Source organism: Capricornis sumatraensis, chromosome 8 (assembly GCF_032405125.1).
Source record: "Capricornis sumatraensis isolate serow.1 chromosome 8, serow.2, whole genome shotgun sequence".
Taxonomy (NCBI): domain Eukaryota; kingdom Metazoa; phylum Chordata; class Mammalia; order Artiodactyla; family Bovidae; genus Capricornis; species Capricornis sumatraensis.
Genome location: NC_091076.1, coordinates 23,461,445 through 23,478,551, shown reverse-complemented (window position 1 = coordinate 23,478,551; position 17,107 = coordinate 23,461,445). Strand labels below are relative to the sequence as shown.

The window sequence follows — 17,107 nt, the reverse complement described above, 5'->3', positions numbered from 1 at the left end:
GGTTGGATGGCATCACTGACTCAATGCACATGAGTTTAAGCAAGCTCTTGGAATTGGTAATGCACAGGGAAGCCTGGTGTGCTGCAGTCCATGGGGTCACAAAGAGTTGGACACGACTGAGCAACTGAACTGAACTGAATGGAGAAGTAGGTAAAACAGAAGGAAAGCTTCTGAATGATAGTCCACTCAGGGGGAGACAAAGAGTAAACTCCTATTGTGAATAGGATAAGTAGGGGAAATCCTAGTCAAATTAGTAACCAATGCATCTGTTTTTGTTTTATTTGTTGATATTTGTTTTTGGCTGTTCTGTTCCTTCAGGAATTTGTCAAGTTGAAACCCAGTGGGTCCCAGAACAGTGCTGGTGTAGCAAGGAGCATCTGAGTGGGGAATGTTTCTCGGCAGAGATGGAGAGTCTCCTGGGGCCAGCTTTAATCTAGAGATGTGAAACTGAGAGGAATGACCTGCTAATTTAGCAGCTGTTGGTGTGGTTAGAACGACCTCAAAGGACATCATTATGGTGTAAGGTTTTAAGCAGGACTCGATCCCCAGGTATGAGTGTTAAGTCTGCTGAGTTCATTTGATGAGGCTTTGGGAGAGAGCAATCTGCATGTTCTCTCATGAAGTGTCTAATAAGGTTAAGGGTGGGAGGATAATCTCTCAGCAAGGGGCTGGTAGTAGGAAACTGACCTTAGAGAAAGGGCATCCATATATGAGCTCAAAAGGACTGTGGAAAGATGGGGCCTGTGGAGTAGCCCTAATGTGAGCTTAAGCCATGGGAAGGAATTTGGTCCATGGCCTCTGCAGTTCTACAGAGTTTGGTTAGGTACATTAAGAATAGAATTTGCCTTTTCTACTTTTCCCAAGGATTGGGATCTGTTAGGAATATGTAGTTTCCAAGTTATGTCAAGGGATTGGTCTACTTGTTGAATGACTTGGGAGATAAAAGCTGGCTCATTATCGGATTGGAGAGAGAGTGGGAGGTCAAAGCAAGGGATGATTTCTTGTATGAGAAACTGTCACCTCTGAGGCAGTTTCTGATCTCGTAGGAAAAGCCTCAATCCACCCTGAAAAAGTGTCTACTGGAGTGAGCATGAGTTTTAGTTTTCATTTTGGAGGCGCGTGAGTGAAGTCAAGTTGCCAGTCCTCTCCTGGGATATGTCCTGGAGCCTCATGTGTTGGGCATGAGGGAACAGGCTTTAGGGCTCCTTGTGGTGAGACTGAGGAGCAGATAATGCAAGAGTGAGTGATTTGTTGTAGGAGTGAAAGAAGGTTGAAAAGTGAAAGTGAAAGTGAAGTCACTCAGTCGTGTCCAACTCTTTGAGACTCCATGGACTGTAGCCCACCAGGGTCCTCCACCCATGGGATTCTCCAGGCAAGAGTGCTGAAGTGGGTTGCCATTTCCTTCTCAAGGGGATCTTCCCGACCCAGGGATTGAACCCAGCTCTCCCGCATTGCCGGCAGATGCTTTAACCTCTGAGCCACCAGGGGGATGATAACTAGATTTAGTGCCTATGTGTAAGGCCTGATGAATCCCTGTGGTCTGAGACTGGGGAAAGACATAGCGGCCCTGATTTTGTAACCAGTCTCCTTGTGGTTGTGCTCCCTCTTGTAATAAACATGTTTTTTCTTTGGGGAGGTAAAGGGGCTTTATGTTGGGGATTACTATATAGTGATTGGAGTGAGGCTTGTTTTGTTTCTCTGTCTGTGGCTTAGTTGCCTCATGAAATGAGGTCTGAGGCCAGCTGGTGACCTCAGCAATGTATGATGCCTACTTCAGTTGGCATGTTAGCTACTTTTAAAAGTTGGAGTATAAGCAGGGTGTTAGTTATGGGAAAGCCTTTAGTAGATAGGCGCCCTTGTTCCTTCCAGATGGCAGCATGTGAGTGTATGACATGGAAAGTATATTTAAAATCAGTGTATATGTTTATTCTCTTGTTAGCTGCGAGTGTAAGGGCCCTAGTTAGTGCAATAAGTTCTGTATTTTGGGAAGAGTTTCCCAAGGGGAGAGGTTGGGATTCAATAATTTTGGTGTCAGAGACAATTGCATATCCAGCTACTTTCTTTCCTTCCGATGTCATAGAAGAACTGCCATCAACATACCAAGTAAAGTCAGGGTTATTTAAAGGAGTTGAGGAAATGTGAGAGAAACGGGGCATCAGGTCTTCTAATGCTCATTGCAAGTATGGATGGGGGGCTCAGAAGAATTAGGGATAAGGGTAGCAGGGTTGAGAGTAGGACAGCTTTCAAAGGAAAACTTGGGAGATTCAAGAGAGATGACATGAATTAGTTGGATGCATGAAGGAGATAGAAGGGTCATGGATTTGTGAGAAAGTAAGTCCTTAAAGTCATGTGGTGAAAAATGACAGTGGGTGCTCCAAAAGTAAGTTTTTTTACTTTCCTGAGCAAGGAATGTAGCTGCTGCCAGAGCACGTAGGCAGGCTGGCCATCCTTGAACTGTGGTATCTAATTGCTTTGATAGATAAGCAACAAGGGTGAAGGTGGGACCCTGATTTTGTCCCAAAATCCTAGGGCAATTTTGTTTCTCTCAATAGTGAAAAGCACAAAGGAGCAAGAAAGGTTAGGCAGTGTTAAAGCTGGGGCTGAGAGAATGGGTTGCTTCCCTGGTGGCTCAGATAGTAAGGCATCTGCCTGCAATGCAGGAGACCCAGGTTCGATTCCTGGGTTGGGAAGATCCTGTGGAGAAGGAAATGGCAATCCACTCCAGCACTCTTGACTGGAAAATCCCATGGATGGAGAAGGCCGATAGGCTACAGTTCATGGCGCCGCAAAGAGTTGGACACGAGTGAGTGTCTTCACTTTCACTTTCTAAGGATGTTAAAGGCTGAACAGATATTTGATTTTAGCTCTAGGGGTTCTGAAAGACCTCCTTGGATGGCTTGATATGGGGGTTGTGCCTAGGGGGTGAAATTAGGAATCTAGAGGTGTAGATATCCAGCTAACCCCAAGAAAGACAAGATCTCTTTTTGATGTAGAGAGTGGTAGGGTGGATATAAGGGACTTTCTATCGGTAGTAATATATCTTTTTGTTTGTGTTAAAAGGACTCTGAGATGAGTGACTCTAGGAAGAGAGAGCTGAACCTTGGTGGGAGGTACTCTATAGCCTTGATAAACTAGAGAATTGAGGAGCTGTATAGTGTGTTGTTGAGAGTATGTAAGCAAAGAACTACAAAGGAGGAGATCATCCACATATTGGAGGACAGTACTCGGAGCAAGGCCAAGAAAGGTTAGGTCTGATGTTAGAGGTTGGTCAAAGAAATGAGGGTTATCACAAAAGCCTTTTGGGAAGACTGTCCATGTCAGCTGTTGGGAGTGACGATTGTCTGGATCAGACTAGGTAAAGGCAAAGAGGTCTTGAGAGTCTGGGCGTAAAGGGAGAGTAAAGAAAGCATCGAGGTCTAGAACAGTTACATGGGTAGTGGAAGAGGGAATGAGAGGGAAAAGAGTATAGGGATTTGGAACTACTGGGTGTATGGAGATAACAGCCACACTGATAATTCTCAGATCCTGGACCAGGTGATAGGAGCCATTTGGCTTTTTGATGGATAGGATAGGGATGTTTAGGGAGAGTGAGTTGGGCATAAGAGGCCCTGGCATAGAGTTTAGTGATGATAGGTTTTAACCCTTGTTGATGCTCTTGGGAGATGGGGTATTGTGGTTGACTGGGGGATTTAGAGGAGTCTTTGAGATGGATATGAATTGGAGCATGGTGAGAGGCAACAGATGGGTTATATGTATTCCCAGCTATGGGGTTCACAGACTAGGAGGGCAATGTGGCAGGGGGAGAGGAAGTGGGGTTGAGGAGCAGTAGCCAGGCTACATCAGAGGGTAGGCTTGAGATAGTAACAGAAGTTTTAAATTTTGAGACATGTTCTCTACCAAGGATAGAAGTGAGGCATTTTGGGAGTATGAAAAAAGAACTGGAAAATGAGGTATCTTGAAGTATGCAAGGTAGAGGCTCAGTTATTCGTGGCATAGATATTAAACTGTCAATCTCAATTACAGAGACCTGTGATACCTTGTTTTTTTTCGGAGCAGGCAAGCCTAGCAGAGTAAGTGGCCCCCCTGTCAATGAGAAAGGAGATTGGCTTACCTGCCAGTGTAAGATTTATCCTGGGCTCCATAGAGGTGATGAGAGTCAGGTACTGGGCCCCTGGGCACCTTCAGTCTTCAGCAGCAAGTCCAAGGAGTCTGGGCAGAGCTGGATCGGACGGAGGACTTCTGCTGGGGATCAGGAGGGGATGTCTGGATCCCTAGAGGGGGATTTGGGCAGTTAACCTTACAATGTCTCTTTATGACACAGCTGGGACATGGATCTTGGCTTTAGGCATGAGCTGGCCCAGTGGCCTTCTTTGCCATGTCTGAAGCAGGGCCCAGGTGGCTTCCTTTCTTTGTTGGTTGATGGAGGCTTGGAACCATGTAGTGCTGTGCTGTGCTTAGTCACTCAGTCGTGTCTTACTCTTTGCAAGCTCATGGACAGTAGCCCACCAGGCTCCTCTCTCCCTTGGGATTCTCCAGGCAAGAATACTGGAGTGGGTTGTCATGCCCTTCTCCAGGGGAATCTTCCCAACTCAGGGATCAAACCCAGTTCTCCTACACTGCAGGCAGATTCTTTACCAACTGAGCCACCAGAGAAGCCCAGGGCCATGCAGGGCACTGGCTAAAAGGTGGTATTTGGCCTGATCTTGTTGGGCCTTCTCTAGCATTGCCTGCTCTTCCCAGTTACTGAAATTTTTAAAGGTTAAATTTAAAAGGTCTCATTGAGGGTCTTGAGGGCTTTCTTCTGCCTTTTTTAGTTCTTTCAGATGTCTGGGGAAAACTGTAAGATAAAATGGGTGTTAAGGAAAATGGTGAACCATGAACTTCCAGATGTTCAAGCTGGATTTAGAAAAGTCAGAGAAAGCAGAGATCAAATTGCCAACATCTGTTGGATCATCAAAAAAACAAGAGAGTTCCAGAATGACATCTGCTTCCCTGGTGGCTCAGAGGTTAAAGCATCTGCCTCCAATTCAGGAGACCCAGGTTCGATCCCTGGGTCAGGAAGATCCCCTGAAGAAGGAAATGGCAATCCACTCCAGTATTCTTGCCTGGAGAATCCCATGGATGGAGAAGCCTAGTAGATTACAGTCCACGGGATCGCAAAGAGTCGGACACGACTGAGCGACTTCACCTTCTGCTTTATAAACTATGCCAAAGCCTTTGACTGTGTGGATCACAACAAACTGTGGAAAATTATTCAAGAGATGGAAATACCAGGCCATCTCACCTGCCTCCTGAGAAATCTGTATGTAGGTCAGGAAGCAACAGTTAGAACAGGATCTGGAATAACAGACTGGTTCCAAATAGGGAAAGGAGTATGTCAAGGCTATATATTGTCACCCTGCTTATTTAACACATGCAGTTACACATGAGAAACACTGGGCTGGATGAAGCACAAGCTGGAATCAAGATTGCTGGGAGAAATGTCAATAACCTCAGATATGCAGATGACCCTACCCTTATGGCAGAAATTGAAGAAGAACTAAAGAGCCTTTTGAGGAAAGTGAAAGAGAGTGAAAAAGTTGGCTTAAAACTCAGCATTCAGAAACTAAGATCATAGCATCTGGTCCCATTGCTTCATGGCAAATGGATGGGGAAACAATGGAAACAGTGTCAAGCTTCTTCTTCTTCTTTTTTTGCTCCAAAATCACTGCAGATGGTGACTGAAGCCATGAAATTAAAAGATGCTTACTCCTTGAAAGAAAAGTTATGACCAACCTAGACAGCATATTAAAAAGCAGAGACATTCCTTTGTCAACAAAGGTATGTCTAGTCAAAGCTATGGTTTTTCCAATAGTCATGTATGGATGTGAGAATTGGATTATAAAGAAAACTGAGCACCAAAGAATTGATGCTTTTGAACTGTGTTGTTGGAGAAGACTCTTGAGAGTCCCTTGGACTGCAAGGAGATCCAACCAGTCCATCCTAAAGGAAATCAGTCCTGAATATTCATTGGAAGGACTGATGCTGAAGCTGAAACTCCAATACTTTGGCCACCTGATGCAAAGAACTGACTCATTTGAAAAGATCCTGATGCTGGGTAAGATCGAAGGTGGGAGGAGAAGGGGATGACAGAGTATGGTTGGATGGCATCACCAACTCAATGGACATGAGTTGAGTAAACTCTGGGAGTTGGTAATGGACAGGAAGATTTGGCGTGCTGCAGACCATAGGGTTGCAAATAGTCAGACACGATTGAGCAACTGAACTGACTGACTAAGGGCAATGGTGCCCTCTGCTAAAGTGGGGTCTAATGTATATTTTATAGGGCCCTCTTAAGTAACCTGGCTAGAAATTATGACAGGTTTTCATATAGTCTTTGAGTTATTTCCTGGAGCTTATCAAAATTGATGGCCTTTTGAAGGCCATCAATTGTGCCTCCACAATGAGGCACACAACCATATGATTACAGGCTGCTCATCCAGGTCTCCCTACCTGATAACCCCAGTTGGGATCTTCTCAGGGGACAGCTGTGGCTCCTACTGGTTTAGTGGTGTCTGTTCTGTGTATCTCATCAGCAAGCGCCTGAAAGTCTTGCCATAATCGTTCTTCTCTTCTGGGAGATGAATGGAGGGAATAAATATCATGCCAGGTTAAGTCGTAAGACTGGGTGAGATACTTGAATGCTTTTAGATAATTATCTGGGTCAGAGGAGAAGGAGCCAAGATGCTTTTCAATTTGAGATAGATCGGTGAGGGAGAATGGGACTTGAACCCAAGCAATGCCTTCTGCTCCAGCTACTTCCAGTAAAGGGAGGAGTGGGGCAGGGAAAGGAGCGGGGTCCTGCAGTGAAAGTTTTATGTTTTAAAGTTATTTGGGACCAGTATGGTGAGCGGATTTAGGGAGGTCAGGGTAAAGCCTTGGGACCCTCTGGGTATAGGGTGGAGCTGAGTTCTCAGAATTTGCCTCCTACACAGCAGGGGAGAAAGGCTGGGGACAGCGGCCTGGGCATGAGAAGGAAGGAGGGAGGAGGGGGCATAAGGCAGAGGTTGTGGAACTGGATCTGAAGAGGCTCCAAGGGGATTGGGAGTGATAAGGGGTGGGCTGTGGTTGCAAGGGTTGAAGGAAGAAGAAAAGTCTGAACAGGGATCTGGAGACATTGTATTTGAAGGATGTGGCCCAGAGTGGGCTAATAGTATTTGAGAAGTAGAACAAGATTCCCAGAGAGAGGGTCGAGAGCGAAGAGTGAAGAAAGCTTGGACATGAGGGATTTCTAACCACTTGCCATTGTGGTGGCAGAAGTTATGAAGGTCCCATAGGGTATTATAATTGAGAGTTCCATTTTCCGGCCACTGGGACTTTTTATCAAGTCTTTATTGCAGTCAGACAGTGTTAGAAGAGTAAATAAGTCTTTTTGGTCTTATCTCCCCTTGGAAGCCCAAGGCTTTTAGGCTTTAGAGATGGCATCCTAGAAGAGTAGATTTTGAGGGCTGGGGCTGAGAATTTCCCATTGTGGACAATTTGGTCAGTTAGACAAGGCTGACAGAGATTGAGGAGAACAGTATGAGAGAACAGACATCCTTATTCTCAGGACTTTCTCAGAGAGTAACAATAGTCTGCTTTGAAATAGGTGTCCCCTATTTCAAAGCCAGACGAGGCACAAGGCCTAGGGCCTGAGGACCGTGGGTTCCTTCCACCTAGTGCTAGGACTTGGAAAAAAGGCAAGAAAGAAAGGATGGGATTTCATTCACCCTTGTAGCCAATGGATGAAATATGGACCAGTGTGTGGATGTCAGTCCAGCAAGGCAAGTGGAGTGTCCCATCCTGGAGCTCATCTCAGTTTCTCAGCAATGTCCAAGGGAAGTGGACATTGAGAGGTGGGCTCATGAGAGGAGCGAACCCAGTTGTGGTGGATCTTAACTCCGGGGTTTCAGCACCAGAATGTAAGGTGAGTGCAGAGAGAAAGAGAGCAAGCCAGGCAGTCCAGAAAGAACAGGGTAATTTATTAGAGGAAAATGAGAGGGTAACTGGCCCTTAAGGAGAACCAGTGTCCTCTCTTTCTAACAGAGTCTTTCTTATACTTCATCAATGAAAAATTCTCTGAAGGGATGGTTAATTTAGTAAAGTAATGCTCAAAATTCTACAAGCTATGCTTCAGCAATACGTGAACCGTGAACTTTCTGATGTTCAAGCTGGTTTTAGAAAAGGCAGAGGAACCAGAGATCAAATTGCCAACATCTGCTGGACCATGGAAAAAACAAGAGAGTTCCAGAAAAACATCTACTTCTGCTTTATTGACTATGCCAAAGCCTTTGACTGTGTGGGTCACAATAAACTGTGGAAAATTCTGAAAGAGATGAGAATACCAGACCACCTGACCTGCCTCTTAAGAAACCTATATGCAGGTAAGGAAGAAACAGTTGGAACTGGACATGGAACAACAGACTGCTTCCAAATAGGAAAAGGAGTACGTCAAGGCTGTATATTGTCACCTGCTTATTTAACTTATATGCAGAGTACATAATGAGAAATGCTGGGCTGGAAGAATCACAAGCTGGAATCAAGATTGCCGGGAGAAATCTCAATAACCTCAGATATGCAGATGACACCACCCTTATGGCAGAAAGTGAAGAGGAACTAAAAAGCCTCTGGATGAAAGTGAAAAAAGAGAGTGATAAAGTTGGCTTAAAGCTCAGTATTCAGGAAACTAAGATCATGGCATCTGGTCCCATCACTTCATGGGAAATAGATGGGAAAAGAGTGGAAACAATGTCAGACTTTATTTTTATGGAGCTCCAAAATCACTGCAGATGGTGACTGCAGTCATTAAATTAAAAGATGCTTACTCCTTGGAAGAAAAATTATGACCAACCTAGATAACATTTTGAAAAGCAGAGACATTACTTTGCCAACAAAGGTCCGTCTAGTCAAGGCTATGGTTTTTCCTGTGGTCATGTATGGATGTGAGAGTTGGACTGTGAAGAAGGCTGAGCACAGCAGAATTGATGCTTTTGCACTGTTGTGTTGGAGAAGACTCTTGAGAGTCCCTTGGACTGCAAGGAGATCCAACCAACCCATTCTGAAGGAGATCAGCCCTGGGATTTCTTTGGAAGGAATGATGCTAAAGCTGAAACTCCAGTACTTTGGCCACCTCATGCGAAGAGTTGACTCATTGGAAAAGACCCTGATGCTGGGAGGGACTGGGGGCAGGAGGAGAAGGGGACAACAGAGGATGAGATGGCTGGATGGCATCACTGACTTGATGCACGTGAGTCTGAGTGAACTCTGGGAGTTGGTGATGGACAGGGAGGCCTGGCGTGCTGCGATTCATGGGGTCGCAAAGAGTCGGACACGACTGAACGACTGAACTGAACTGATGCTTCCTAAGACCTAATTAAAGATAATGAAAAGTAAGGACCCTAAGTAAAGATAATGAAGCAGAAAGAGGAACTGCCAATCCACGATTCATGTGATTAGTGCTCAGTTTTCATGTCCTCTTCAGAACCAAGTGGCCATATTTGAGTGCCCTTTCATTTCCTCAAACTTCCTTAACCAGAAATTTTATAGAAATGAAAGAATGAAAAGTAGGATGCAGAAATGTGTCTTAACAAATCCCAAAGTGTAACATTTAATGCATTATTTGAAGAGATGTGCAGTAATCTGTGGTTTACTCTACTTATGGTACCAGCTGTCCTATCAATGAACCACTTACAGGAAAAAATTCTTGCCTCTGAGATTTATTAGTTCATAAATTCTCCATACAGTCTACAACATAATAGATGATAGATGAGAAAAAAAAAATTGGGTCTAAAGGTCTTTTTCCTAAAGGGGAAAAGAAAGCCTTCTTACAAATTTCATCTGTCCTGAAAGTAATAATATTCTTCTGAATCAAAACTACCACAGTGTAAAAAATCAATCTCTAATAACTCTCCCTGTTATTAAGGAAGAACACTATTTGTCTCTGAGTAGGTTTTTGTCAGAGAATGGTGATTTCATTGTTTGGTAATATTTAGGAAACGCTTTAAAATGTTTTCAAGATAATCTGAGTAATCAGCTCCCATTGGTAGAAATTTTAAGTCTTGGATAAGATTTGAATTAATTAAAAGCAAAAAAAAATGCTTTAGGCTATTAAGAAAAACTTTAAAAATCAGATTAAGATCCTTGAAATATATGTTTAATGTTTTAAATTGCAGAAAACTTTATAATCTTATGGGAGAACAAATTGGTAATTATTTTGTAATATACTTTTACCTCCTCTTATCTAACTCTGGGACTTTCAGTTTTTTGGAGGAATGTTAATAGGTAAGGAAAGCAGTTCTTTTTTTTAAATTTAAACTTTATATTTTCTATTGGGATATAGCTCATTAACAATAGTGTGATAGTTTCAGTTGACAGTGAAAGGACTCAGCCACATACATACATGTATCCATCCCCAAACTCCTCTCCCATCCAAGCTGTCACATGATAAGTAGAGTTCCCTGTGGTATACCATACAACCTTGTTGGTTATCCATTTTTTGGCCATATATACGAGATAGCAAAAGAGACACAGATATAAAGATCAGACTTTTGGACTCTGTGGAGGAAGGCGAGGGTGGGATGATTTGAGAGAATAGCATTGAAACATGTATATTATCATATATGAAATAGATTGTCAGTCCAGGTTTGATGCATGAGACAGGGTGCTCAGGGCTGGTGCACTGGGATGACACTGAGGGATGGGATGGGGAGGGAGGTGGGAAGGGGGTTCAGGATGGGGAACACATGTACACCCATGGCTGATTCATGTTAATGTATGGCAAAAACTACTACAATATTGTAAAGTAATTAGCCTCCAATTAAAATAAATAAATAAATATAAAAATAAATACAGCACTGTGTATATGTCCATTCCAAACTCCCTAACAATTTCTTCTTCCCATCCTTCCCCCTGGCAACCATAAGTTCATTCTCTAACTCTGTGAGTCTCTTTATGTTTTGTAAGTAAGTTCATTTGTATTATTACTTTTTATAATCCAAATATAAGGGATGTCAAAAGATATCTCCCCTTCTCTGTCTGACATACTTCACTCAGTATGACAATCTCTAGGTGCATCTGTGTTGCTGTAAATCATATTATTTCATTCTTTCTAATGGCTGAGTAATATTCCACTGTATATAGGCACCACAACTTCTTCATCCATTCCTCTGTCAATGGACAGTTAGATTGCTTCCATGTCTTGGCTGCTGTGCTGGCTATAGTGCTGCAATGAACATTGGGGTGCTTGTTTATCCTTTTGGATCATGTTTTTCTCCAGATATATGCTCTGGGGTGGGATTGCAGGGTCATAAGTTACATCTATTTTTAGTCTTTTAAGGAACCACCATACTGTTCTTCACAGTGGCTGTGTAAATTTACATTCCCACCAGCAGTGTAGGAGGATTCCCTTCTCTCAACACCCTCTCCAGAATTTATTCTTAGTGGATTTTTTGATGGTAGCCATTCTGGCAGGTGTGAAGTAATACTCACCTAAAGTGAGTAGAAGTAAAGAAATCATAAAGATCAGAGCAGAAATAAATGCAGTAGACAAAGAAAACAATTGCAAAGATCAATGAAAGGAAAAAATGGTTCTTTTAAAAGATAAACAGAATTGATAAACCTTTAGCCAAACTTATCAAGAAAAAAAAGGGGGGGCACTCAAATTAATAAAATTAAAAATGACTCCACAGAAATGCAAAGGATCAAAAGAGACTACTATGAGCAACTGTATGCCAATAAAATGGACAACCTGAAGAACTGGACAAATTCTTAGAAAGGCACAGTCTCCCAATACTGAGCCAGGAAAAAATAGAAATATGATCAAACAAATCACAAACACTGAAATTGAAGTTGTCATGGAGGATTCATGTTGATGTATGGCAAAACCAATACAATATTGTAAAGTAAAAAAATAAAAATAAACCACTCCCCAGGAAAAAAAAATAAATAAATAAAAACTCTCAATAAACAAAAGCCCAGAACCTGATGACATCACAGGCAAATTCTATCAAATATTTAGCTGATATCCTCCTGAAACTTCCCAAAAATTGCAGAGGAAGGAAAACTTTCAAACTCATTCTATGAGGCCACCAGGACCTGATACCAAAGCCAGACAAAGATAGCATAAAAAAGAAAATTATAGGCCATTATCATTGATGAAAAACAGATGCAAAAATCCTCAACAAAATCCTAGCAATCTGAATCCACTTTTAAAAGATCTTACACCATGATCAAACGGGATTAAGCCCAGAAATGCAAGGATTTTTCAAAAGTGACAAATCAATCAATGTGATACATCACATCAAACTGAAGAATAAAAACAATATGATCATCTAAATATATGTACAATAAACTTTTGACAAAATTCAGCACCAATTTATGATAGTAACTCTCCAGAAAGTGAGCATAGAGGGTATATGTGCCTGTGTGCTAAGTCTCTTCAGGCTTGTCCAACTCTTTGTGACACTATGAACTGTAGCCTGCCAGGCTTCTTGGTCCATGGGATTCTCCAGGCAAGAATACTGGAGGGGGCTGCCATTTCCTTCTCCAGGGGATCTTCCCAACCCAAGGGTCAAAACTGGGTCTCCTGCATTGCAGACAGATTTTTTACCACTGTGCCACCAGGGAAGCCCATAGTAATTAGTGACTAACAAAGACCCTTAGGCTTCTGAAAGTCTGTTTCTGCCTGGTTTTGAACCAGGGACCTTTGTCATGTGAGGCTAAAGTGATAACCTCTACACTACAGAAACAAGGCTTAGAGGGTACATCTTAATATAATAAAGGCCATGTACAATAAACCTATGGCAACCCACTCCAGTATTCTTGCCTGGAAAACTCCATGAGCAAAGGAGTCTGGTGGGCTACAGTCCACGGTGTCACAAATAGTAGGACACAACTGAATGACTCTGCACAAGAGTCGTTTAAGCATTTTTGCATATCCGTTTCCCTGTATTTTCTCAAAAGGAAAGTAATCCAATGTCCTGTTTGAGAAAAGTTATAACTTGAGTTAGTCACTAAATATATTTTTCAAACTATCATTCTCTAACAGAAATTTGAAGATTTTATACCTTAAAATCCCAAGACGAAGTAGCCAACAAAAGGAGAAGTGATTTAGTCTTGCCCAGGTTAAACAGAGGCATTGAAACATGTATACTATTAGGTAAGAAACGAATCGCCAGTCTATGTTTGATATAGGATGCAGGATGTTTGGGGCTGGTGCACGGGGATGATCCAGAGAGATGAAATGGGGTGGGAGGTGGGAGGGTGGTTCAGGAACTCATGTACACCCGTGGGAACTCATGTACACCAGTGGGTGATTCATGTCAATGTATGGCAAAACCAATAAAGTATTGTAAAGCAAAATAAAGTAAAATTAAAATTAAAAAAAAAAAACAATAGGGGCTATTGAATTAGACTCTTGTGAATCTTGCTTTCCTTTTCCCACAATTACAAACTATAACACTTGTGTTGTTTAGTTGCTCAGTCATTTTTTCTGCAATATTCTGACAGAATGACATCTAATATGAAAGAGCATTTACTTTTTCTAAAAATTAAACAAATTTAACTTCTATTTTGAGGTTTCTCAAATGGAAGACTTGTGACCAGCTGTAACATATTTTTGGCACCTCAAATAATGATAAAATTTAGAACAGATTGGATGCACTTCTGCAGTGTGTATAACAGTTCCCAAATAGTATAATTATTATTTACTTCTTTAGATATACTTCTCTATCAATAAGGAAAAAAAATTTATAAAAAGGGATAATATGTAAATAATAAAAAAATATCTAACTAGGTCAACTATTTTGTATACCTATAGACCTTAGCATGTGAAAATCATATACGTTTGTATTGAGATCAGGGGCTGGAGTATGAGTGGTCATTTAAAACCATAAGTCAAGGATATATCAAGGAGAAAAAAACAATAAGTCAATGCTGAATATCTAAAAATGCAAACAAGCAAACATACCAGTGTTGCTAAATTCACATCTAACTCTTGAGAGATGATTAGAAAACAAGTAAAATCAAAAATATTATTAAAATTACCCTTAAAAGTGTTGAAATTGTCACAATTAAGGCTTATGAATTTTCCTTATTTTTTAAAAAATAAGAAAGAAATATAGTAACCGATTCCAGAAAGCACATTATTATACAATATTACAGCATTATTACAACTTGAGTTATCCACCAAATGTTTGTTTCAAATTATCATAGTTCTAACTGCAGATTGATTTATGGTTTTATACCTTAAAATTCATAAGGAAGTAGCATACAGAAGTCAACAAAAGCAGCAGTGATTCGATTGTGCCAAGGTTACACCAAAGGAATGGAGATTTGTGAGTTTAGCTTTCTTTAATATCAAAAGTTTCAGTTTTTATCCCATCCAGATAAATCCCATGATCTCTATAATATTTTTAAGGCTGTCCAGAAAAAGGAAGAGACTTACAAATATAGGCTTAGTTTTCTATCATATTTTCTAGATTCCTTATAATTTGAGCTTTAATTACTACTCACCATTTTATGTTGTAAAAAAATGTCTTATTTCTACCCGTTTTTCCCCAGTTCTGATCATGGCTTATTCACCTTTGTTCACCTAATTCTACTACTGTATGGTCACTGTGCACTCTAAGTTTAGAAAAAACTTTATGGACTCGATGTATTTATCTCATCAGATGGAACAGAATAAACTTCCAAATGAAAATGTAGGACCCAAGCCCCACAACCATGCTCCACAAGGGATGTCTTATTTATTGGCCATGTGTTTGTTGATGTCCAGCCTCAGGAGAGGTTTCTGGGCTCCTTTCTCTCCTATGCCCTCTTCTCTGAATTACAAACACTTGCAAGCATTCCAAATCTTTTTTTTTTTTTTTTAAATTTGTGAAAGAAGGAACGTTCTTACTTGATCAATCATCTCCCCAGTATACTGGCCCAAGAGGTATTATCTTTTCAATAAATAACTACAACAAAAACGCCCTGACAAACTCCTCAAAAAAAAAAAAACAATAAAAGAGCAATGCTCACCCTAAGAGAAATTCATGTACCACCGTGAAACAACGCACATTCAGCTTACAAGTTAGAATAGTTTTTCCTGTGCCATGTTTACTTAAACAAAATTAATGAAATAAAATAGAAGCAAAGGATACTAAGAAGATTAGAAACTTGAAATCAGAAACCTAAATTTATTCTAGACTTTTTCATTAAAAACATAAATGATTGTAAATAAATCATTGACTACTCTGAACTTTATTGCACCATTCAAATAATAAATATATTTTGACAAACTGTTGTGTGCAGGTAAAGAAAAAACTTTGTCAAAGGAAGTATAATGCAGTGTTTATAGATGCAAAGTGTGTTATACTTAAGAGTCTCTTGAGATCTTCCACTTCAGGAATTAAAGGTGTTATAGCCTGGGGTCCCAAAGCATCAGACAAGACTGAGTGACTGACCTGAACTGAACTGAGTCTTGCTAGATGAAGCCTGGAAAGATGGAAGGAGGAGACATTCTGAGATTCATGCTTCCAATGGCAATTGGCAGATAAGACATCCCCAGGGACATTATGTCACACTAATGTTCCCTGATTTGATCATTTGTTTGTCAGTCTTATATTTTCAGAGGAAAGGGAAGTTCAAACTAATGGAAAAAAATGTTTTCTAGAAAATAATATAATAAACAAATAAAATGTATTATAATAAATAGTAACATGTGCAAGCTCTTATGTGTTTGTGACCTCATGGACAGTAGCCCTCCAGGGTCCTTGTCCATGGGATGTCCCAAGCAAGAATGCAGGAGTGGGTTGCTGTTTCCTCCTCCAGAGGATCTTCCTGACCCAGGGATTGAAAATGCGTCTCCTGCAATCTCAGGCATATTCTTTAACAATGAGCCAACTGGGAAGCCCATAAATAATAAGTTCAGTTCAGTTCAGTCACTCAGTCATGTTCGACTCTTTGTGACCCCAGGGACTGCAGCATGCCAGGCTTCCCTGTCCATCACCAAGTCCAGGAATTTACTTTAACTTGTGTCCACTGAGTCGGTGATGCCATCCAACCATCTCATCCTCTGTCATCCCCTTCTCCTCCTGCCTTCAATCTTTCCCAACATCAGGGTGTTTTCGAATGAGTCAGCTCTTCACATCAGGTGCCCAAAGTATAGTAGTTTCAGCTTCAACATCAGTCCTTCCAATGAAAACTCAGGACTGATCTCCTTTAGGATGGACTGGTTTGATCACCTTGCAGTCCAAGGGACTCTCACGAGTCTTCTCCAGCACCACAGTTATAAATAGTAAATAAGATAGTAAATGTCTTTTTAATAGTACCAATAAATGGGAACGTGTGAGAAAAGGAAATTATGCAAATATTGAATAAGGAGAGAAGTTCTCCTGTATGATAAGTATAAATAAGTTAAGCCTCAAATCTCTTCAATATGATAAAAATGAAATAGCATAAGAAGATGCTAATAAAATTATTATAATTGAAAGAGAATCTTCCTATACTTTGAATATCTGCACAAAAAGATACTGTTGCTAATCAAAACTGAATTCCACCAACAGTTTTTCTCAGAGCTGTTTTCATATCTTTATTTCTAAAGCTGTAGATTAACGGGTTCATCATAGCAACCACATTGGTGCAAAAGACAGAAGAGATACTTCTATCATCCATAGACCCAGCAGAAGATGGTTTGAGATACATAAATGACATTAACCCAAAGAACAGAGAAACGGCAATTATGTGAGAACTGCAGGTGCTTAGGGCTTTGGACCTGCCTTCTGTGGAGCTGATATGAAAGATGTTGGAGAAAATGAGGCCATAAAGACAAAGATGGCAATGTTGGGCACAATTATATTGATGCCTGCCACGAAGAAAACTACAAGTTCATTGATGAAAGTACTTGTGAGGAGAGTTGCAGTAGAGGGTGGATGTCACAGAAATAATGGTTGATGTTACTGGCATCACAGAAGGTCAGTCTCAGCATGCATCCAGTGTGAGCCATGGCACCAGAAAATGCCATCAAGTAGGAACCAAGCTGTGTAATTGCCTGAGAAGTGAGCGGCTGTGACCGGCGCACTAAGCACGGCTGAGAGGAGCTAATCCACAT

At 41.1% G+C, this 17,107-nt stretch overlaps 1 pseudogene; it reads right to left on the bottom strand.

Moving 5' to 3' along the window:
• Positions 1–6,516: 6,516 nt before the first annotated feature.
• On the bottom strand, positions 6,517–17,107 carry LOC138083485 (olfactory receptor 8B8-like; annotated as a pseudogene).